This window comes from Ovis aries, chromosome 21 (genome assembly GCF_016772045.2).
Source record: "Ovis aries strain OAR_USU_Benz2616 breed Rambouillet chromosome 21, ARS-UI_Ramb_v3.0, whole genome shotgun sequence".
In the NCBI taxonomy this organism is placed as follows: domain Eukaryota; kingdom Metazoa; phylum Chordata; class Mammalia; order Artiodactyla; family Bovidae; genus Ovis; species Ovis aries.
In genome coordinates this window covers 29,985,172-30,007,950 of record NC_056074.1, presented here as the reverse complement: position 1 = coordinate 30,007,950, position 22,779 = coordinate 29,985,172, and the positions used below count along the sequence as shown (strand labels likewise).

General features: G+C 44.7%; 1 long non-coding RNA gene across 1 annotated transcript; it reads right to left on the bottom strand.

The window, feature by feature from the left end:
* Positions 1–755: 755 nt before the first annotated feature.
* Positions 756–2,904, bottom strand: LOC132658365 (uncharacterized). The gene is made up of 2 exons (XR_009597925.1): positions 2,733–2,904; positions 756–1,986 (listed from the first exon to the last, which is right to left on the bottom strand). It is a non-coding gene; the product is annotated as an uncharacterized LOC132658365 (long non-coding RNA).
* Positions 2,905–22,779: the final 19,875 nt, after the last annotated feature.

The following is a 22,779-nucleotide window of genomic DNA, read 5'->3' as shown; positions in this document are numbered from 1 at the left end:
ACATTCAGAAAACTAAGATTGTGGCATCCAGTCCCATCACTTCATGGCAAATAGATGGGGAAACAATGGAAACAGTGACAGACTTTATTTTGAGGGGGCTCCAAAATCACTGCAGATGGTGACTGCAGCCATGAAATCAAAAGATGCTTGCTCCTTGGAAGAAAAGCTATGACCAACCTTCTAGCACATTAAAAAGCAGAGACATTACATTGCCAAAAAAGGTCCATCTAGTCAAAGCTACAGTTTTTCCAGTAGTCATATATGGATGTGAGAGTTGGACTATAAAGAAAGCTGAGTGCCAAAGAAATTATGCTTTTGAACTGTGGTGTTGGAGAAGACTCTTAAGAGTTCCTTGGACTGCAAGGAGATCCAACCTGTCAATCCTAAAGGAAATTAATTAGTCCTGAATATTCATTGAAAGGACTGATGCTGAAGCTGAAACTCCAATACTTTGGTCACCCGATGCAAAGAACTCACTCATTGGAAAAGACCCTGATGCTGGGAAAGACTTTAGGTGGGAGAAGGGGACAACAGAGGATGAGATGGTTGGATAGCATCACTGACAAGATGGACATGAGTTTGAGTAGCCTCTGGGAGTTAGTGATGGACAGGGAAGCCTGGCGTGCTAAAGTCCATGGGGTCGCAGAGTCGGACACGACTGAGTGACTGAACTAAGTATCTATGATGTGGCGGGGTTTTAATGTGTCTTCAATGTAGTCCTCAGAACCCTATAAAATGAAGTTATTATTACTCCATTTATTTTTAAAATTTATTTAAAATTTATTTTGGGGGGTTCGCCATGTGGCATGTGGGATCTTCCCTTACCAGGGATCAAACTCATTCCCCTTGCACTGAGAATTCCCTATTACTCTATTTATTAATACTAGTCTTTTACAGATGAAGAGTGAAGTTCATGGAGGCTCAATGCCTGTAATGCAGGAGACCCAGGTTTGATTCCTGGGTTGGGAAGATCCCCTAGAGAAGAGAATGACTACTCCAGAATTCTTGCCTGGAGAATTCCATAGACAAAGGAGCCTGGCAGGTCCCAGTCCATGGGGTTGCAAAGAGTTGGACAAGACTGAGAGACCAACACTTTCAGTTACTTCCTTGTGGTCACACAGACACTGAATGGTCTGATTCCACTGCTCCCAACAGCCCCTGGACCTCCAGGATACACTCACTACCCTCAGGAGGTGAGGTGAGATCAGAGATAAAGGCTCCATCTAACATAGACACAAGTGACGTCAAAGTAAAGCAAAAATATCCTAAGTTCTAGCCTTCCCTCTCTTGCCCATCACCACTCCATTGTGGGACTGAAGCCCCGCTTGGCTGGGTGGTTTGGAGATAACCAGACTTACAGAGAAACCTGAAGTGAGATTCTCTCTCCTCCTCCTCAAACTACACCCTGTTCTGGACTTTTAATGACAGACATTCCACTCTGCTGTTGTCACCCTTGTGACCCCAGGCTGTCTCGGTCCTTACTCTGCCTTTATCTCAAAGATGAAAAAACAACCGCCTCTAGGAAGGGAAGAGCTCTGAATGAGGTGAGAGAGACAGGAGGAGAGCCGTGGCTGGGGAGCATGACAAAAATGAGGACCAGGGACCCAGAAGTGGGACTCAGAGGCATGTTCCCAGAGGGGCAGCCGACCCATGCAGGGTGAGACCACAGCCCACGCTCTGTCCGCAGACCGGAGCCCAGCTTCCAGAGCTGAAGTTGGCGACCTGCATTGACAGGTGCCTTCTCCAGGGCAAGGCGCTCCACAGTCTCAGGGCAGGAAGAATGAGCAGACAGCCAGGGTCTCTGGTTAGATGGTGGTATGTCTCCATCTCTTCTTGCCTCTGGGCCATCACTAAAGGTCCAGTGTTCGGCCGGTGCTGCTTGGAAGCCTCACCTTTTGTCCATTCCCGTGGGCTGAGGCACACCTGGCCCAGCAGGTTGGAGCTGGGTGGAGCGCTGAGACTGCCCTGACCCAGGGCAATTGTTACCTGGAAGGGCCAGAGCACAACCTTCAATCACGTCTCACCTGCGGTTGACATTCCCTTCCCCCAGCTTAGGGGCTTGGGTCCTTCTGGGCGGGACTGGAACCGGGAGAGCCTCTTAGCCAAGGCTTGGGGAGGATGAATTGAGACATGGGAAAAGAGGCGGCCTGCAGCAGCAGGTGGGGAGTTAGCAGGGAGTAACCGGTCTGGGACAATTGCCTAGAATAAACACTGTTGTCTGCCACAAGCTTTTCTGTGCCAGCCGGGGCCTGCTGAGCTGACCGTGCTTAAAGGGCCAGTTGCCGACCTAACAGAAGCAAGCAGAGATCTGTCCTGGGGGAGCTGATGGTGGCAGGAGCAGGGGTCAGGGGATGGGAAGTAAGTCTGAGAGCAGAGCATCCTGGCCCCAAAGGAAGGCTGGGAGTCAGGCTCGGTGACAGACCGTTCTGACCCAAGGCTGGCTGCCCGCTGTCATCTGGGATTGTTCAGTTGAAAAAAAATGAGACCAAACCAGAAACAGAGCAGCCTCTCTCGATGTTTCGGGCTGAGTCTGCCTTTCACCCACTGCTCTCTCACGCCCAGGAATTCACGTGCTGCTTCATTTCCCCCTGTGGTCCCTCCCAGTCTCCATCCACCTAAGTGCTATCCTTTTCTGCCACAGGAAACTCGCACCCTTCTATTCTCATCTTCACTCCTCTGAAACCCAAACTGTGAAGACGAAAGATTTAACCATACTAAAATCCACACTTTACCCTCATTTTACAAGCAGTGATGTAATCCGTCTCCTGCTTCCTGGGGGAGGATGCATGGCCTCCTTCTCCATCTCCTCGTGTAGCAGGAAACTACTACCTGGATTCAAGGCCCCCTAGACGAGGGAGCTGTGGTTACCTGGAAACTGATCTGCAGTAAATACGCCTCCAGATTGAGTAGGGATTGTTTGGTCTTCTGGGAAACTGGTTTTACCTCTCTGCCCCAACCTCCGCCTCTGCTCCACCCTGAGGATATTTGAATTCAGGACTAGTCACAAGGATGTCCTGGAGCAAAAGCTTTCAGGACCCCAGTCAGTCAGGTGGAAGTTCATCTGGAGAAAAGAGAGGTGTTCTCTAAGGGAGAACCAAAGAGATCTGTTTGTTTTGTAAGAAGAGTGAGGCAGAGAGGAAGGAAGGAAGGAAGGAAGGGACGGAGGGAGGGAGAGAGAGAGAGAGAGCAGGGGTAGCTGGGGTGCTGCAGGATTCTAACTTGTCTGCTTTTTCTCAAGGTGCAACTTTCACCTGAGAGGGAACTAACAGGGCAGAATAAAACTGGGGTGGGGGGCAAGTCTAGCTGGGGTGTGTGTGTGATCAAAACAGTGGTGTTATACCATGTTTGGGGGCTTCCCTGGTGGCTCAGATGGTAAAGAGCAGATGGTAAAGATGGCCTGCAATGCAGAAGACCTGGGTTCAATCCCTGGATCAGGAAGATCCCCTGGAGGAGGGCATGGCATCTGACTCCAGTGTTCTTGCCCGGAGAATCCCATGGACAGAGGAGCTTGGTGGGCTACATCCATGGGGTTGTAAAGAGTTGGACTCAACTGAGTGACTTTCTGCCATAAGGGTGGTGTCATCTGCATATCTGAGGTTATTGATATTTCTCCCGGCAATCTCGATTCCAGCTTGATTCCCTTATAGCAGAAAGTGAAGAGGAGCTAAAAGCTTCTTGATGAAAGTAAAAGTGGAGAGCGAAAAACTTGGCTTAAAGCTCAACATTAAGAAAACGAAGATCATGGCATCCAGTCCCATCACTTCATGGGAAATAGATGGGAAATAATGGAAACAGTGTCAGACTTTATTTTGGGGGGCTCCAAAATCACTGCAGATGGTGATTGCAGCCATGAAATTAAAAGACGCTTACTCCTTGGAAGAAAAGTTATGACCAACCTAGATAGCATATTCAAAAGCAGAGACATTACTTTGCCGACTAAGGTCCGTCTAGTCAAGGCTATGGGTTTTCCTGTGGTCATGTATGGATGTGAGAGTTGGACTGTGAAGAAGACTGAGCGCCAAAGAATTGATGCTTTCGAACTGTGGTATTGGAGAAGACTCTTGAGAGTCCCTTGGACTGCAAGGAGATCCAACCAGTCCATTCTGAAGGAGATCAACCCTGGGATTTCTTTGGAAGGAATGATGCTAAAGCTGAAGCTCCAGTACTTTGGCCACCTCATGAGAAGAGTTGACTCATTGGAAAAGACTCTGATGCTGAGAGGGATTGGGGGCAGGAGGAGAAGGGGATGACAGAGGATGAGATGGCTGGATGGCATCACTGACTCGATGGACGTGAGTCTGAGTGAACTCGGGAGTTGGTGATGAACAGGGAGGCCTGGCGTGCTGCGATTCATGGGGTCGCAAAGAGTCGGACACGACTGAGTGACTGAACTGAACTGAACTGAACTGAGTGACTAACACTTTCACTTTGTACCTCCTTTGACTTATTTCCCAGCCAAAGACCATTCAGAAAAACCCTTAATGATTTCTTTCAGGAAATGTGTAGCACTTGTTCTGTGTCAGCTTTATCTTTACATCTCTTCATGAGAAAGGCAGCCTGAATACAAGTTCCTGGCTTCCTTGAAGGCAAAGTCCCGCCTGCCTAACCTAGTGCATTACATACAAGGCATTAATGAACATTTCTGACTTGACTTTTCCGGGCTCCCTGGGCTCCTCTTATTTGGTTTCATAGTAGCCTCTGTTATGACATTCCTTGGCAGAGGCACTTAGCCTCCTTGCCATGTCTAATCAGGAAGCTCGTGACAGAAGGGGTAGCGAGGGTCCTCATTAAACCTTTTTGCAGTTTCCCACCTACTAGGGGAGGTACCACCAGCCCAGAGGCCAGCACCAAGACACTCAGGCAGAAGCACCTTTAGGGTTTTTACCATAAGTTCTGGCAGAAGCAGCTTCCCAAAGGAAACGTGCTGGTTATTGTACTAAAGTTTTGCTCTAAAAGGAGGAAGCTAAATATGGTGTCTGATGCCCCTAAAGGCTTTTGGGAAAGTTTTCTTTCGGGGCCAGAAATGGGTCTTTCCGTAAGGATAGAACTCAGCCAATCAGAGCTTTCTCTGATGATGTCATGCTCTGCCAACAAATTTTATTGGTGGGAAGGCTCTGAGGTGTTGTGAGGGTGTAGAGTTTCCACTGCAAGCTCAGGGGAAAATTGTGGCTTCGTTTAAGGTTCTACAGAATTCCACGGTGCTTATATTTCCAACCAAGCTGAGTTTATACTTGGCACTTGTTAAAAATTCGGGAAATTGAGAAACTTTCCTTTTTCCCTGTTGTCAAAAGTTGTTGATTCCTCAGTGGTTGGCTATTTTCCTGTACATACCTTCAGCAGAGACCTTGGGACGATGCTCAGCAGAGAATCAGTCCCTGATAGTAGACAGGGAATGACGTCACCGCAGGTTAGCTTGTAGAAAGGCATCTTCCGGTGAGGATGTTAGCGAGCAGGCTGTGTGCATGCAGATATTTCCATCTGATGGATTCCCAGGCATGCACTTGCCGTAAGTTCGCTCTGCACAGAGATGCAGAACTGAAAATAGCTCAGAGCTTTTTTCCCCCTCCTTTCCATGTGTCCCCAGCTCCCCCAAGTGAAGCCCCTGCTGTCTGCCTGTCTAGGCTGGAGTTAGCACGCCAGCGTCTGTACTGAAGGCTAGTGCTGGTACAGTTTACCTCGAGCTGCGGGGGAGTTCCTTGGTTACCTGCATCCGTGGGCTGGGAGCAACAGCCCATAACCACACATTAAAAGGATGTCGCGGACTGACTCACAGTCTCTGTTATTTCAAACAGCAGGCCGTTCCGCCCCCACCACCTCTCCCTCAGGATAATCGACTCCACCCTCACCTCCTCCGGGAAACCTCAGAGGAGCCCCACCTTGCCTCAGCCTTCCCCATCTTCAGTCCAGTCCTCTCTTCCAGCTTTTATCCTTGTCACTCATCTTCCCAAATATGTGACACTTAATTACACTGTCTCAAATTGTGTTAGTGACTTATGAGTGTGCTTACATATTTCAGCTCTTCGAGCTTCTCTGTACTAACTATATTTACTTTCCCCCTGTCACATATTAGAGACAGTGCTGGGCATGGACTTGAATGCCCTGGGAATAAATACTGGGATAGGGACTTCCCTGTGGTCCAGTGACTAGGACTATGCGCTCCCAATGCAGGGGACCTGGGTTTGATCCCTGGTCAGGGAATTAGATGCTTCAACTAAGAATTCTAATACCACAGTGAAGATTGACGATGCCTTGTGCTGCAACTAAAACCTGGTGCAGCCAAATAAATAAAATGGGATAATGACATTTGTGTTATTATTATATTGGTATTTTGTAAGATTAAATGAGATGATGTATGCTTGACATATCATTGGAGCTTGGTAAATAATAGCTGAATCTGAATCCTAGCATGTAAACTCTTTAGGAATTATATATGGTTGTTATTTAGTCACTAAGTCGTGTCTGACTCTTGTGACCGCATGGACTGCAGCCCACCAGGCTCCTCTGTCCATAGGATTCCCCAGACAAGAATACTGGAATGGGTTGCCATGCCCTTCTCTAGGGGATCTTCCTGACATAGGGATTGAACCTGGGTCTCTTGCATTGCAGGCAGATTCTTTATTGACGGGGCCACCAGTCATCCCCCAATGCCTAGTCTCTGAGGATAGAGACATTTAATAAATGTCAACTGGCATACCTTGATTTTTATTTATTTATAGTCAAGCCTCATGGCCTCTGGGATCCCCATTCCCCAACCAGGGATCAAATCCCGGCTCTTGGCAGTGAGTCCTAACCACTGGACCACCAAGGAATTCTCATACTTTGATTTTTAGGATACCTTTCTAGATCAGACAAATTCTGCAAATGGGTAATTTGGGGCATCAAGGAATTACAATGAGAATGAGTTAATATCATTTGATATTTAAGCATCTTCATCCGATGGTTCCCCCTGGTTTGGGAGGGAACTACTTTTAGTGGCATATTCAGGACCAAGGCAAGCAAGATCGTAATAAGCACATGAAGACACACTTGTCACTACAACAGACCTTTGTCCAGCTACTTCCTCCTATACTTCTGACAGTTCTTACTTTCAGCTGACACTCAGCTAATTAATTCCTACAGAGGTGTTAACAGATAAGGCATGACTGATAAAACATTTGCTGATAAAGGCTTGAGGACCCAGCCTGACTTGCTTTGGTGGACATCCTATCATATCTGCAAAGTGGCTTCTAAAATGTGAATGTGTTTCTCTACAGTCTCAAAGGAAACATTTTACTTGAGTCATAGACGAGGGCTTCCCAGGTGGCACTAGTGGTAAAGAACCCACTTACCAGGAGACAAAAGAGACATGGGGTCAATCCTTGGGTCAGGAAGATCCTCTGAAGAAGGAACTGGCAACCCACTCCAGTATTCCTGCCTGGGGAATCCCATGGACAGAGGAGCCTGGTGGGCTACAGTCCATGGGGTCGCAAACTCTCACCATCCCCAGCCACTTGCCGGGGTCCTGGTCCAGCCATTGAGGTCAGCGGCAGTCACTGCTGCCTTCCTGAGGTCAGCCATGTGTCCCCACTCCCTTCACAGTGTATGTCTGGAATGATGCCTGATCCAGCCTTCAGTTTTCCACGAAGCCCTGGCCCCTTGTTTAGACTGTGGGCTCTTTTTGTGGGCCATGGTGCTGCTGAGTTGGTTTCTGTTGTCTGTCTTACCTGTGCTAAGTTGCTTCAGTTGTGTCTAACTCTGTGCAAGCCCATGGACTGTAGCCTGCCAGGCTCCTCTGTCCATGGGATTCTCCATGGGCAAGAATACTGGAGTGGGTTGCTATGCCCTTCTCCAGGGGACCTTCCCACGTCTTACCCTCCAAGTAAAACTGATGACAAGTCACAGTCTGCTTTTTCTTGAGAGCAAGACCCAAACGGTGGTGCACATTTGAAGTGAGTTGTTCCAGTCTCACTTCCATCCACACTCCACTTTCTTGGCTTTTTATTCTGACACGAATTCCCACCTTTGGCACTGTCTAGCCCTGGCGGTCTTCCGAACTTTTTCCATCCTATTTGGACCAGCTCTCCTCCCCAGTTTCTAGCCAGCTCGTGCGTCCGTCTGGTATTTCCCTGATCTTGGGGGACAGGTCCACGTTCTACCTCCCACTTCCTCAGAAATCCTCATTCATTTTCCTGGCAGCCATGTCCTATCTCAGTCCTGTCTTTCCTCCCTCCACTCTGGCTCCAGCTGAGACTTAACTTGGTGCACTAAAGAGCACAGGAGAGGGAGGAGGACACCTGTAATCTTGGCCTCACCTTTTCCCAGTTTCCTCCTCTTCCTCACAGCCAAGGCCATTATTGATCATTTAAAACTCTGTAGCAAGCCTGCAACCATATATTCTGTTGTGTGTCTGTTTTTAAATTTTATTTATTTACTTTGGCCACACAGTGCAACAAGTGGAGTCAAAGCCACCCCACCTCCCCGCTCTGGCCCTGCCTTCCCACCCCCACCCCGCCTCCCCCACCCATGCCTCCCCACCCACTCCTACCCACCCACCCCTTCTCCCTGTAGTGGAAGTGTGGATTCTTAACCACTGGACTGCCAGGGATGTCCCTGTGTGTGTATTTTTAAAAATCAGATTTAAAGTCTATTGTTTACTTGTCATGCTGTAAACTGGGAGTTTTGGATGAGGAAATGTAATCACCAGATGTGGCAGAGACAGTGCTCATGAGAAGCCCCATATGCTCCCCATTTCCCAGCCTCCCTTGCAGGTAGCTGAGGGCTATGTGCACACTCTGGCCAGCAAACTAGAAACTAGACAAGAAAATATCATTTCGACCTCTCTGTTCCCCTGCGTTGACCTTGAGAGCTGCATGCTGAGATGGCTCCTTGAGCCACAGCTGATGACAGTGGGTCACCACTGACCCACACTGGCTTTTACATGAACAAGAAATACACCATTGGTGTGTTAAGGCACTGAAATTTTAGGGGCTTTTCTGTCTTCACAGCATAGCTTGACATCACTCTGACTCACGCAAGTGTGGAGGTTTATTCCTGACAACACCCAAGAACTGCTTTTTAGATAACTTAAAATGTATAAAAATTATCAGTGCTGATCATGGAAAATTATAAAATACAAATAAACAAAATGAAAGAAAATTAAAATCATCTATAATCTTATTAGCCAGAGATAAATACTGTTAACATTTTGGTGTCTGTACTTCATGTCTTTTTTCCCCAAGTCTATATAAATATATATTTATTTATTATTCTGGAATCTATTTCCTTACTTGACAAAATATCCTGTACATTTCCCCAAAACAATAAATATTACTCTATGACACAGTCTTTAATCACTGCGTAGCATTGCATTATGGCTGTATCATAATTGATACACTGTTGGTGTCTGTATTCCTCTGCTTAAATTTTTTCAGTAATGTTTCTGCTCCTTTTCCACATATTTTATCCTTTACTTCCCCTCCCACTCACAGACTGGCTCTATCCTCTACGTTCGTAGAATGCAAATGAGACATTCCAAAAATAATTAAAGTGGCCATGAAATTCACAAGGTGATATTTTTGGATGGGAAAGGAAGAAGTAAAGTTTTTGCAATGTACTTATCCTTCTAATTATTATTGTTATTATTAATCTTATTTGCTTGGGAAATCCTAGTTTTTATTCTCTGAGTAGTAATAAATGACGTGGAGGGGGCAAAGGATATGTCAGGATGGGTAGCAGGAGGAAGCTATTTAAGTTAGGATTAGGTGTGGCTGCAAGAAACAAAACCACATCAAACTCAAACAAACAGTAGCTTAAACAAGCAGAACTCTATTTCACTCTCAGAGAAGAGTTTAAAGGCAGGCGCTTCAATACCATACTCTATGGAGTATCAAAGCCAGACTTCTACTTGCTTTCCTAAACATTTTCTTCCACTCCCAGTCACCTCACAAAGTTCATATGATTGTGTTAACTCCAGCCATTACATCTACAGTCCATCATGAGGAGAGGATATTTTTAAAAAGGAGAAGAAAATGTCACTTTTTTGGGGAAATTGAACATATTATGTCTCTTTAGTCATTTGGTCACCTGTGGATGCATGAGAAGCTGGGAAATATAGTCTTCATCCTCAGTATTCATGTGCCTAGCTAAAATTCAGGAATGTTAGGGCCAAAAAATAAAGAATGCTAAGGACTTCCCTGGTGGCCCAGTGGTTAAGACATGCTTCCACTGCAGCAGGCATAGTGGGGAACTAAGATCCCACAAGCCCCATGGTGCTGGCCAGGGAAAAAAAAAGTTATTGCCATAGAAGAAGGAGACAGTAGATATTAGATATCGGTAGACAATCAGATATCTCTGCCACTTGAACCACCAGATGATTAATAAATATCCACGTTTTTCTAAAGTAAATAATTTAATTTAACTGGATGTAACTATGAAACTATTTTAGTCCCTCATGGAGGAGGATCAAACTCAAGGAAAATATAGATTACACTAACAGTCAAATGTAATCAAACTCTTGCTTTGAATGAATGGGCTAAGTAAATACACATTCAGCACTTTACTCCCTGCAGGATTTCTGAAATCAGCCAGCTTCCTCTGAATGAACAAATGTTAACAGAAAGAACAACTGATAGCTCTGAGCACCTTCGTTGGCACCTGGTTCCATCCAGACAGAGCTATACAATCCATAATGAGCTGCAGATTCTGAGGCACACCCAGGTCCAATTCTCAAATCCCTCAGGCAGAGAAAGGGAGAAGGGTAGGTGATATGGAGAGATGAAGAAAGCCGGAGCCTTTGCTCCTGCTGCTTTGACCGTCTAGACTCTCTTGTCACTTCTCTACATGAAAAATAGCTGAGGGACTTCTCTGCTGGTCCAGTGGCCAGGACTCTGCACTCCCAATGCAGGGGGCCCGGGTTCGATCTCTGGTCTGGGAACTAGAGTCCACATGCAACAACTAAGACCAGACCCAGGCAAATAAAGAAATATTAAAAAAGGAAAGAAATGTTGCTCTTCTTTCTCATCATTTAAGGTACCATTCAAATATTTGCTTCTCGTGATGCTTTTTCTCTGACTTTAATTTTGGGGTCCATTCACTCATCCATTCGGCAAATACTGAGAAGTCTATCACAAACCAGGACTGGTACTTGGCACAGGGTGGGAGGGACTTGCCAGTGAACTAGACAAGTTTGTGCCCTCAAATCAACAGTAATTAGGATGGCTAGAGTAGTATTACCCCCACTGTGCTGGGTTATCTGTCTAAACAAAGGATAGAGAGCTTCTGGAGAGAGGAAACCTGGAGTTTTAATGAACAATTACTTATAGAGTGCTCACTATGTGCCAGTTACTGTTCTGTTTTATGCACATTAAGTATATTGATTCTTTCAAGTCTTGTAACAATCCCATGAGTTATAGTCTCATTGTTACTTTGAGTGTGTGTGTACTTAGTTGCTCAGTTGTGTCCAACTCTTCTGCGACCTCATAGACTATAGCCCCTCAGGCTCCTCTGTGCATAGTATTTCCCGGGCAAGGATACTGGAGTGGGTTCCATTTCTTACTCCAGGGGAATTTCCCAACCTAGGGGTCAAAATATCTCCTGCTTTTCCTGCATTGGCAGGTGGATTCCTTACCACTGAGCCACTTGGGAAGTCACTGTTACCTTATTTAATAGATAATGATACCATAGCATAGAGAGGTTAAGTGACTTTTCACAAGGTCAAAGAACCAGCAAGCAGTGAAGCTAAAATAAACACACATTCAGTGCTTTGCTGTGAGTTTGGCTCCAGTGTGCATGCTTCATTAATATGCCGTGTTTTATTATGATTCACACTACCTGAATTCCTAGGATTTAATAAAATGCCTGGAACATCGTAGATATTCAATAAACATATGCTGAATAGAAATGAGCCAGCTGCTTGACATTAGGCAAGTTATCCTTTCTGAAGTAGAATTTCTACAGAGAAGAAACTGGACTTGGAGATCTCTGGAATTCTTTGAAACTCTCTGTATTTGTTCCCCATTCACGTAGTACATAACAGATCTGAAAGAACTCTTAAGGGATCATCGAATGGAGTCCTAGAGTTCAGCCTAATTTCATCTGTAGCAGGTTAGGTGGGAACTCCTATATTGATCATGTTTTTAGGATGTCTTGCATCTAAGGAGTAGATGATTCATAGATTCTATAAATGATGTACTATACCAGGATAAGTGGGGTTTCCCAGGTGGCGCTAGTGGTAAAGAATTTGCCTTCCAATGCAGGAGATGCAGGATAGGCAGGTTTGATCCCTGGGTTGGGAAGATCCCCTGGAGTAGGAAATGGCAACCCACTCCAGTATCCTTGCCTGGAAAATCCCATGGACAGAGGAGCCTGATGGGCTACAATTCATGGGGTCACAAAGAGTCAGATATGCCTGAATAGGCACACACGTTCCAGGATAAATAGGATATCTAAAAAGTTCCTTCATTGGGTGCAAAGGTAAACCGCTTTTCTCTTGCACGGACAGTTTTGTAACAGAGTATTTTGGTCACATTTCACTTCGGTTTTAAGCAGCACTGGATTATGTTCTGAACTGCTGCGGACTCGTAACAGATGGAACAATGCTTCTAAGACCTCCAGTCTTTGTAAATGTGGCTACAAGCAATGCATTTTCCCCAGTAGGCTGCTCTAAATTACCTTTTTTCAGATTTCACATTGGGCCCCAAAGACCTCAGGATACACTGCCAGACCTTTGACCAAAGCCAGCAAAATCCCCTTCCTCTGACCAAATGCCAGCTTTGGTCACTACAATTTGGCCGTTCTTCTTCCCCCCACAGTCAGCTGGCCTTCACGTTAGCCTTCCCCACCCAGCTCCTGCTGCCTGGTAATCCCTGAATTGGCAGGACTGCCATCTGTGGTGAGTAACTGTCAGACAGGGGCAGTGCACCGGGCTAAAAGTGACTGTAAGGGAGAGCATTAGTGGTCATGAACTTCCCTGCAACTCCAACAGTTGTATTACTTCTCTGTGGAACAGGGCTGTGTGCCCTTGCACTTGAGGATCTAATGTATTTTCATTATTTGCTTCATTCTGAAAGTCTCTGATGTAATGACTTATCATTTTGCAGCAGCAAGAATTGAACACATGCCCTGTGAGTTAAAAAAAAAGTTCACAGTGGATATAAAGTATAAAGTTCACAATTAAGTCCTTTTGCCAGTTAATAATCACAATAAACTGTGGAAAATTCTGAAAGAGATGGGAATACCAGACCGCCTGACCTGCTTCTTGAGAAATCTATATGCAGGTCAGGAAGCAACAGTTAGAACTGGACATGGAACAATGGCTGGTTCCAAATAGAAAAAGGAGTACATCAAGGCTGCATATTGCCACCCTGCTCATTTAACTTATATGCAGAGTACATCACGAGAAACGCTGGGCTGGAAGAAGCACAAGCTGGAATCAAGATTGCCGGGAGAAATATCAATCACCTCAGCTATGCAGATGACACCACCCTTATGGCAGAAAGTGAAGAGGAACTAAAAAGCCTCTTGATGAAAGTGAAAGAGGAGAGTGAAAAAGTTGGCTTAAAGCTCAACATTCATAAAACTAAGATCATGGCATCTGGTCCCATCACTTCATGGGAAATAGATGGGGAAACAGTGGAAACAGTGTCAGACTTTATTTTTGGGGGCTCCAAAATCGCCGCAGATGGTGACTGCAGCCATGAAATTAAAAGACACTTACTCCTTGGAAGGAAAGTTATGACCAACCTAGATAGCATATTCAAAAGCAGAGACATTACTTTGCCAACAAAGGTCAGTCTAGTCAAGGCTATGGTTTTTCTAGTGGTCATGTATGGCTGTGAGAGTTGGACTGTGAAGAAAGCTGAGCACTGAAGAATTGGTGCTTTTGAACTGTGGTGTTGGAGAAGACTCTTGAGAGTCCCTTGGACTGCAAGGAGATCCAACCAGTCCATTCTGAAGGAGATCAACCCTGGATGTTCATTGGAAGGATTGATGCTAAAGCTGAAACTCCAATACTTTGGCCACCTCATGCGAAAAGTGGACTCATTGGAAAAGACTCTGATGCTGGGAGGGATCGGGGGCAGGAGGAGAATTGGACGACAGAGGATGAGATGGCTGGATGGCATCACCGACTCGATGGACATGAGTTTGAGTGTACTCCGGGAGTTGGTGATGGACAGGGAGGCCTGGCGTGCTGCGATTCATGGGGTCACAAAGAGTCAAACAGGACTGAGCGACTGAACTGAACTGAACTGAAGGTTAGTCAAACACCTAACATCTTGTCATGGCTCTCCTTGGGCATCTAAGATTTTTAGAATTTTTTTAAAATTCACTTATTTGGCTGCACTGGGCCTTAGATGCAGCATGTGGGATCTAGTTCCCTGACCAGGGATCGTACCTGGGCCCCTGCACTGGGAACATGGAGTCTTAGCTACTGGACCACCAGGAAAGTCCTTGGGCATCTACGATTTGGTCTCCATTAATTTTCCTGACAACCCAGTGAAATTCTTTTGACTATTATCCCAATTTTATGTAGGAGAGAATTCTATGTTCTAGTACTAGTCATCCATATAAAAATAGTTGAAAGTCTAAGAATGAGTCTTTCTCCCTGAGGTTTATTTTGTAGGGAGGAGGGATAGGGGCAACCTGTGGGTGTTGAGGTGAGTCCTAGCACACACCATTGTAGGAAGGCTCTGCTCTTGACTCATGTATGGATTTCTTCCCTTCATCTCCAATCTCTAGTTTCATTCCTTTCCTCCTTGAATTCTTGTAAGTAACATAGTGTTCTGTATGTATGTGTTTTCTATTTACTTATATGGCTTATTGGGCTGATATCTCATTTTCCTCCTTACTCTTTTAAATTTAAAAAAATGTATAAATGGAAAGACATCTATTTTTTAAATATTTATTTATTTTAGTTTTTGGCTGTAGTGGATCTTCACTGCTATACACAGACTTTCTCTAGTTATGATTAGCAGGGGCTGCTCTTTGTTGCGGTGTGCGCAGGCTTCTCATTGCAGTGCCTTTTCTCTTGTGGCGGAGCGTGGGCTCTAGCGCGTGTGGGCTCCGTAGTTGCAGCTGCCAGGCTCTAGAGCACAGGCTCAGTAGTTGCGGTGCACGGGCTTAGCTGCCTGCCCTGTGGCATGATCCCTCATTCCAGACCAGGGATCAAACCTGTGACCCCTTTACTGGCAAGTGGATTCTTTACCCTTGAGTCCCCAGGGAAGTCCCTCCTAATTTTTAAAATCAAAACTATGTTTTTAATATCCATCCATATCACTAACTGTATATCTAGTTCTATGCTTCAATCTGCAGCATGCTATTGCGTAGGATACATTCTTAGTATTTTAGTTATCCAGTCCCCTTGTTATGGACACTAGGGGGATTATATATATAAACCATATATATATCTCATATCTATATGTGTAGAAGTGATGTGCCAGAGCACATATGTAAACTCCAGCTTCACTAAGTACTGACAGATGGCTTTCCAAGTGACTATACCTGTTTTTCCTCCCACCACCAAGCCAGACTGTGGCATTATCTATCAAAGTATTCTTTGAATTGTTTTTTTTTTTGATTTCTTAAGTTATTGTATGGTTGGACAATTACTTGGAAGTATTAGCAAAAGAAAGGTAGGGGGACCTGGATGAGTTAGGGCCCCCCTTAGGCCTCTCCCCCAGTGATCCACTTCTCCCATCCTCCTGTCTTCCTCGAATATCTAGAACCTGCTGGAAGAAATTTCCTCTCTGAAAGTGAAAGTCACTCAGTCATGTCTGACTCTTTGCAACTCCATGGACTACACAGTTCATACAATTCTCCAGGCCAGAATACTGGAGTGGGTAACCTTTGCCTTCTCCAGGGGATCTTCCCCACCCAGGGATCGAATCCAGGTCTCCCACACTGCAGGCGGATTCTTTACCAGCTGAGCCACAAGGGAAGCCCTTCCTCTGAATCTTCCCCCTAAACAGCTTTTTTCCCCTTTTTCTCAGAGTTTTTACCATGTCTCGACAGAGTGTCTTTCCTGTTTTCTGCTCTTAGAATCCAAATTCTTCCCACTCTGGCAAGGTCCAGTTTAAGACCTAGTTCTTCCATGGAGCCTGTCTAATGATTCTCATCTACATGGGTCTCCTCTCATTTTGATTCTCTCTCTCTCTCTCTCATTTGAGGAGTTTTAAGATGCTTTTGAACTGTGGTGTTGGAGAAGACTATTGAGAGTCCCTTGGACTGCAAGGAGATCCAACCAGTCCATTCTGAAGGAGATCAGCCCTGGGATTTCTTTGGAGGGAATGATGCTCAAGCTGAAACTCCAGTACTTTGGCCACCTCATGCGAAGAGTTGACTCATTGGAAAAGACTCTGATGCTGGGAGGGATTGGGAGCAGGAGGAGAAGGGGACGGCAGAGGATGAGATGGCTGGATGGCATCACTGACTCGACGGACGTGAGTCTGAGTGAACTCCGGGAGTTGGTAGCATGCTCAGACAGGGAGGCCTAGAGTGCTGCGATACATGGGGTCACAAAGAGTTGGACACGACTGAGCGACTGAACTGAAAATATTTAATGTAACTGTTTTATGTTCCAAAAAGAAAGATCAGACAAATGAAATATGTCATATCTGGTCAGCCTTATCACTGGTTTCTTTTTTTTTTTCAATTTTTATTTAATTATTTGGCCACCCTGCACAGCACATGAAACTTCCCCAACCAGGGATCAAACTGCCCCTTGCAGTTACAATGCTGAGTCTTAACCACTACGACACCAGGCAAGCCCATCACTGGTTTCTTTGCTTCATCTGACTTGCACTTTCCCAGCACCTGTGGGAGAATCAGATATTCTGGGGTGATCTCACCCATCCCCTCAAGTCAGTCCTCCATAGGATTATAGAAAGATTTCACTAACAGAAAACACCTAGAACAAGCATTACACTGGCAAAGCATGCATGCATGGGTCTTGCAAAATTCCTCTCATGGGTTACATGTGTCTTTATTGACTCAGAGTTTGTGGAGTTAAAAATGTGAGGTGAGTTCCAGATGCATCTGTGGAACTCTCTGCTGAGCTTCGGCCTGGCCCCTATAGTGCTGTCATCACTGATCTTTCAACAACCACCTGCTCATTTCCTGAGCAAACATAGTTCCTGCAGAAAATGATCTCTTTCTATCTCTTTCCCATCATCCACCCACCGAAATCAAATGAATCGGGAAACACACCCTTTCCCACCACTGATACATGATATTGTTTTCCATTCTTGGTTTTTCCATAAAACAGTTTGTAACAAAAATTACTAGTTCCTAAACCAAAATTGACTTTCTTCTTTCATACAGTCAAAACTTTGACATTATTCAGGATGGCATGAATCTAGCTTATAAAAGTACATTTTCCAAACTGTTTGGCAGCTGGAGTTTCACATGACAGTTGTTGTTGCTGTTCAGTGGCTAAGTCCTGTCCAACTCTTTGTAACCCTATGGACTGCAGCACACCAGACTTCCCTATCCTTCACTATTCCCCAGAGCTTGCTCAAACTCATGTCCATTGAGTCGGTGATGCCATCCAACCATCTCATTCTCTGTTGCCCCCTTCTCCTCCTGCCTTCAATCTTTCCCAGCATTGGGGTCTTTTCCAGTGAGTTGGCTTTTTCATCCAGTGTTCCAAGTATCGAACCAGGGTCTTCTGCATTGCAGGAGATTCTTTACCATTTGAGCCACCAGGGAAGACCAAGTGACAGTTATTGCCATTCAAATAAAAGCCCAAGTTACTGCCTAAGACTTCCAATGATGTTCTTTAAACAGAAATAACTCAGCAGGTACTCACCAAGGCCCTTTGTCCTTTCTTTGTCCTCCTAGACTGTGGTCATGATGCCTGGCGAAGAGGGTGTCACTTGGGTATCATGAAGATAACTGAACAGAAAGATAAAAGGAAGCTGGGTCTCTGATGATGTCTTGCAGTTACCGTACCCACCTTGGACTCAGTTCCTCTAGGTGCTTTGTAATGTAAGAAATAAAAACAAAACATTATCTAATTTGCTCAACCACTGGTTTGAGGGTGTTATCTATTACACGCTGTCAGACTCAAATCCTTATAGTCATTTGTCTCTGACAAACCTTTTCTCTCGAACAGTCTTGCATTGGATCCAAGGCAGCTTGGTAGGAAAACAAATCTGATTTTCCTTACAGAGAGCCCAAAGGTTCTCCAGGTCAGACCTCCTAGTGCCCACTTATCACAATGTGCGCTCTGCCTCTCTCTCACCTTATGAACCTTCTGTAGCTGATATGGGACATCATGCAGTGGCTCAGACATTGGTAACTCTTCCTTGCTGGTGGAGAACTCCCCCAAGGATAAAGGCTGAAAATGCACTTTCTCGATTTGCTAAGTTTCTTGCTGTGAGGGTATGAACGTGCGGCCTGCTTCTGTCCAGGGAGGTTCAGAAGGGAAAGTCACTGGGATGCTCACTTCTCTAATAAAAAGGGACCTGTGAAGAACAAACATCCCTTCCTTTTCACTGGAAGCATTGCTGAGAAATGCTGAGTCATCTTGTGTTCAGCGACACGGTGAGAACAGAAGTCCTGGATGGGAAGGCTTGGGTCCCAGACATGCCTCCAATGTCTGGGACACCGATTCTGAGCATCAGCTACCTTTGAACATCTGGCTTTTGTTTATTCCACTTTTGAGTGTACTCTGTTACTGGTACTTGAAAGAACTCTAAATGATACAATAGTGTCAGAATAGGACTGGCTGCCATCTTCAGAATTTCTAGGTCTGTTTATTTTAAAAAAAACCTTTTTATTTCATAAGGGACTATAGCAAATTAAAATGTTGTGATAGTTTCAGGTAGACAGCAAAGAGATTCAGCCATACATATACACCTATCCATTCTCCCCTGAGCTCTAGATCTGTTTCTTTAAATTCCTCGTTTCCTTTGCCATGTAGATACCTGAACAGCCTGTGTTGCTGGTCATCAAACAAGCCCAGACAGGTCTGAATCTGCAAGGAGTGTAGTGCAGGGATTATGCTGGGACTCTACAATGTAATCTCTATTCTAATTCTTGACTTTTTTCATATTATAGATTTTAATATAATCACCACCTTGTGGTATGTTACTTTAAAAACAGTAAAAGAATTTGGATGCTTGATAAAAAGTCTTTACAAGGGAAACAGGATTGCTATTAAATATCAGAAGTATATATAAAAAATCTACAAATAGGAATTAAAATATGTGGAGTCAAACTTTTATTACCTAATTGAAATGTTTGAAAATATTTTGCAGGTTTTTTTTTTTAATCAACAATGAATAGCCTTCAAGCAAGATACCAAAGAGTAAATATTTTATTTGCTAAAAATAAGTATTGTCTTATTTCTATGGGTACATCCTAATATATTAATATTTGCAGATGAGATATTTGCTCCTAGTTAATCTTAGTGTAAAGTGAGCATTTCAGTCAATTATCTGAATAGTCTCAGACGAAACACTGGAATGATAAAACTTCTCACAGAGATTTGGGCAAGTCAGTGTGCAGTCTTTGTTTTCTTCCTGAAGAAGATACCATATGACCAAGAAGAGTGCTCTGACCTGTTATAATTAGGAAAAATAATCCAGTATCTCTGTGTGTTACAACCATACATTGTTACAAAGAATGTTCAGTTTCTTGAATGTCAAAGTGGTATTCCAAGAGGAAAGACTGCTGGATAGAGATTGGGAATTCTCTTTTACATGGGAGTAACGAATTTAGTTGGGCAAACTCTGGGAGATAGTGAGGGATGCGGAAGTCTGTCATGCTGCAGTCCGTGGGATGGCAAAGAGTTGGACACAGCTTAGAGAGCAAACAATAACAGCTAATTTAGTAAGGAAATAGTGGGTTAGCCTAGGATTCTGGGTCAGTCAGAAACCAACCCTGATCTAAATAAGATTTAGAATTCTATGTGTAGTTATTACTAGAGGACTTTGACCACTCTTTGATTTTTATTCTGCTGGCAAGAACCCCAGGGAGGTGGTGGATGACAGGTGTCTCTTACCAAACCCCCAACTGCGACATTACCAATATTAATCTCCATTCAAGAGGCACTGGACAAAGGAGAGTTTTTGTGACTTGAGTGTACTGTGCTTTCCTTGGCAATACTCAGGCCATGGGAGAGCACATGACTGAAGCGCTATAGCCATAGAATCAGAGCAGAAAGGAATCAGAAGAGTTCGATCATCTTCATTTCCACAAATGACAAAGCACCTCCAGGAGTGTTATCCGGGCAGCTTCCACATGAAACCTCAGATCGCTTGACTCATGTACTTCCACATTCTTCCAGTACATTATTGAACCAAAAGGCTATTAAGAGAGTAATGCAGAAAAAATGAGATGCTCCAGGTTTGAGTGTCAATGATGTATATGAATTTACTCTGAAGAACACTGGAAATTGGAAAGGAATTTGCTACAGGTCTCAAAATCGAGGAAGACTTCACCAAAAATGCCAGAAGATTCCCCAAATAGTCTCAAGTTGGGTGTGATGGACTATAAACATCATGCTCACTGTAAGGAAGTTGTTCATATCTCCCCATTTTCAGGATTCTGGCCAACAGTGTATAAAAACCAAGGACTGGGCAGCAAGGGGTTCAAAGCCTATCATTATTAGGACTTTGAGGATGGCTAGATTGGAAATGGTGCGACTGGAGTTAGGGGGAGGGGTTTGCTTGACGGCAGCAGGTCTAAAAGAGACAGAGAGACAGCTAAGGGCAAACATGTATTGGGTTGGTGTGTGTGTGTGTGTGTGTGTGTGTGTGTGTGTGTGTTAGTCACTCATTTGTGACCCCATCAACTGAAGCCCACTGGGCTCCTCTGTCTATGGGATTCCCCAGGCAAGAATACTGGAGTGGGTTGCCATTTCCTTCTCCGTTGGGTTGATACTGAAGTTCATTTGGGTTTTTCCATAATGTCTTATGGAAAAACCTGAATGAATTTGTTGGCCAATCCAATATTTACTGACTAAGTTTCAAAGCTGGGACAGTTGGTATAGATGGATGTCAGGGTCTCTCTAGTCGCACCAAGGTAAGGCACTCTTCCTGTTCATTATAGGTATTAATATTATTACTTACTCTTTTAATAGGTACAGTAATTTGCCTTTCCTTTGTCTCTGTTTTTTAAAAATTACTTTAACTCTTATAGACAACCAACAAGGGTCTACTGTACAGCACAAGGAACTTAACTCAATATTCTGTAATAACTTATATGGGTAAAGAATCCGAAAAAGAATGAAGATATGTGTGTGTGTTTAGCTGCTCAGTTGTGTCCAGCTCTTTGTGATCCCATGGACTGTAGCCAGCCAGGCTCTTGTGTCCATGGGATTCTCTATCCAAGCATACTAGAGTGGGTTGCCATTCCCTTCTCCGGGGGATATTCCCCACCCAGGGATGGAACCTGCATCTCCTGCATTGCAGACAGATTCTTTACTATCTGAGCCACCAGGGAAGCCCACACACACACACACACACACACACACACACACACACACACACACACACACACACACACACACACACGTATAACTGAATCACTTTGCTGTACACCTGAAAATAACACATTGTAAATCAACTATACTTCAATAAAATTTAAAATTTAAATATGTGAAATCCATGGGGTCATTTCCCTCTCTAGGGGATCTGTGAAGTCCATGGGGTTGCAAAGAGTCAGATATGACTGAGCAACTAACACACTTTAGGAGCTCTGCTAATGAAAGCTAACATACTAGCTTTAATACTATTAGATTAATCAACTCCATGTGAGCAACTGTGAGTGAGTGAGTGAGTGAAGTCACTTCAGTTGTGTCTGACTCTTTGCGACCCTATGAACTGTAGCCCACCTGGCTCCTCTGTCCATGGGATTTTCCAGGCAAGAATACTGGAGTGGGTTGCCATTTTCTTCTCCAGGGGATCTTCCTGACCCAGGGATTGAACTCAGGTTTCCCACACTACAGGCAGACTCTTTACCCTCTGAGCCACCAAAAAATCCCATGAGCAACTGTGATGCTCTCTCAATTTACCTGGCGTCTCAAAAAAAAAAAAAAAAAAAAAATTTGCTGCTTTGGGAGGTAAAAGGTTTTTTTAAGAAAAAGGTGGACCTGTGCTTAGAGGAAATGGGAGGAACAGGACACACCATGCCTGCTGCTGTTTCTACCAGGGTGCCTCATCCAGGTGAAGGGACAGGGCCAAACAAACAGCTTTCCCGCGTCTGCCAAACGCCCTGGTCACCGCTGTGGCCTTGCCAAGGGTAGGGCCCTGCTATAGACTGTGCGGAGCTGAGAGCTGAATACAGATTCCTTTTCTGTGCCTCTGGCCCGTGGAGCAGGCTTGTCTGGCCCAGATTGCACTTGAATAGATGAAAAGAATCTGTTTTCGCCTTGGCCTGGGGCCTGCAGTCGAGACCACAAAGGCTAGCACAGACACACAGGAGTGGAAGGGCAGCTAAGAAATCGGAGAGAGGAAACTTAGGGGATTTTGAGAAGAAATAAACAATCCCTCAAGAACCTTTCCAGCTGATGTAGATTATGAGTTATTCGAATGGCCCCTTTGCTCTCATTTGGAGAAATGAAAACTGCAAAGATACTAGTTACAGACTTCTGTGGGTTCACCAGAATCCAGTCTCTCAATCTTTTAAAGAAAATCTAGGTAAGAAGAAGGTTACTGGGGACTTCCCTGGTGGTCCAGTGGCTAACACTCTGCACTCCCAGTGCAGGAGGCCCCAGGTCAATCCCTGGTCAGGGAGCTAGATCCCACATGCCACAACTAATACCTGGCACAACCAATAAATAATTTTTTTTTTTTTAAG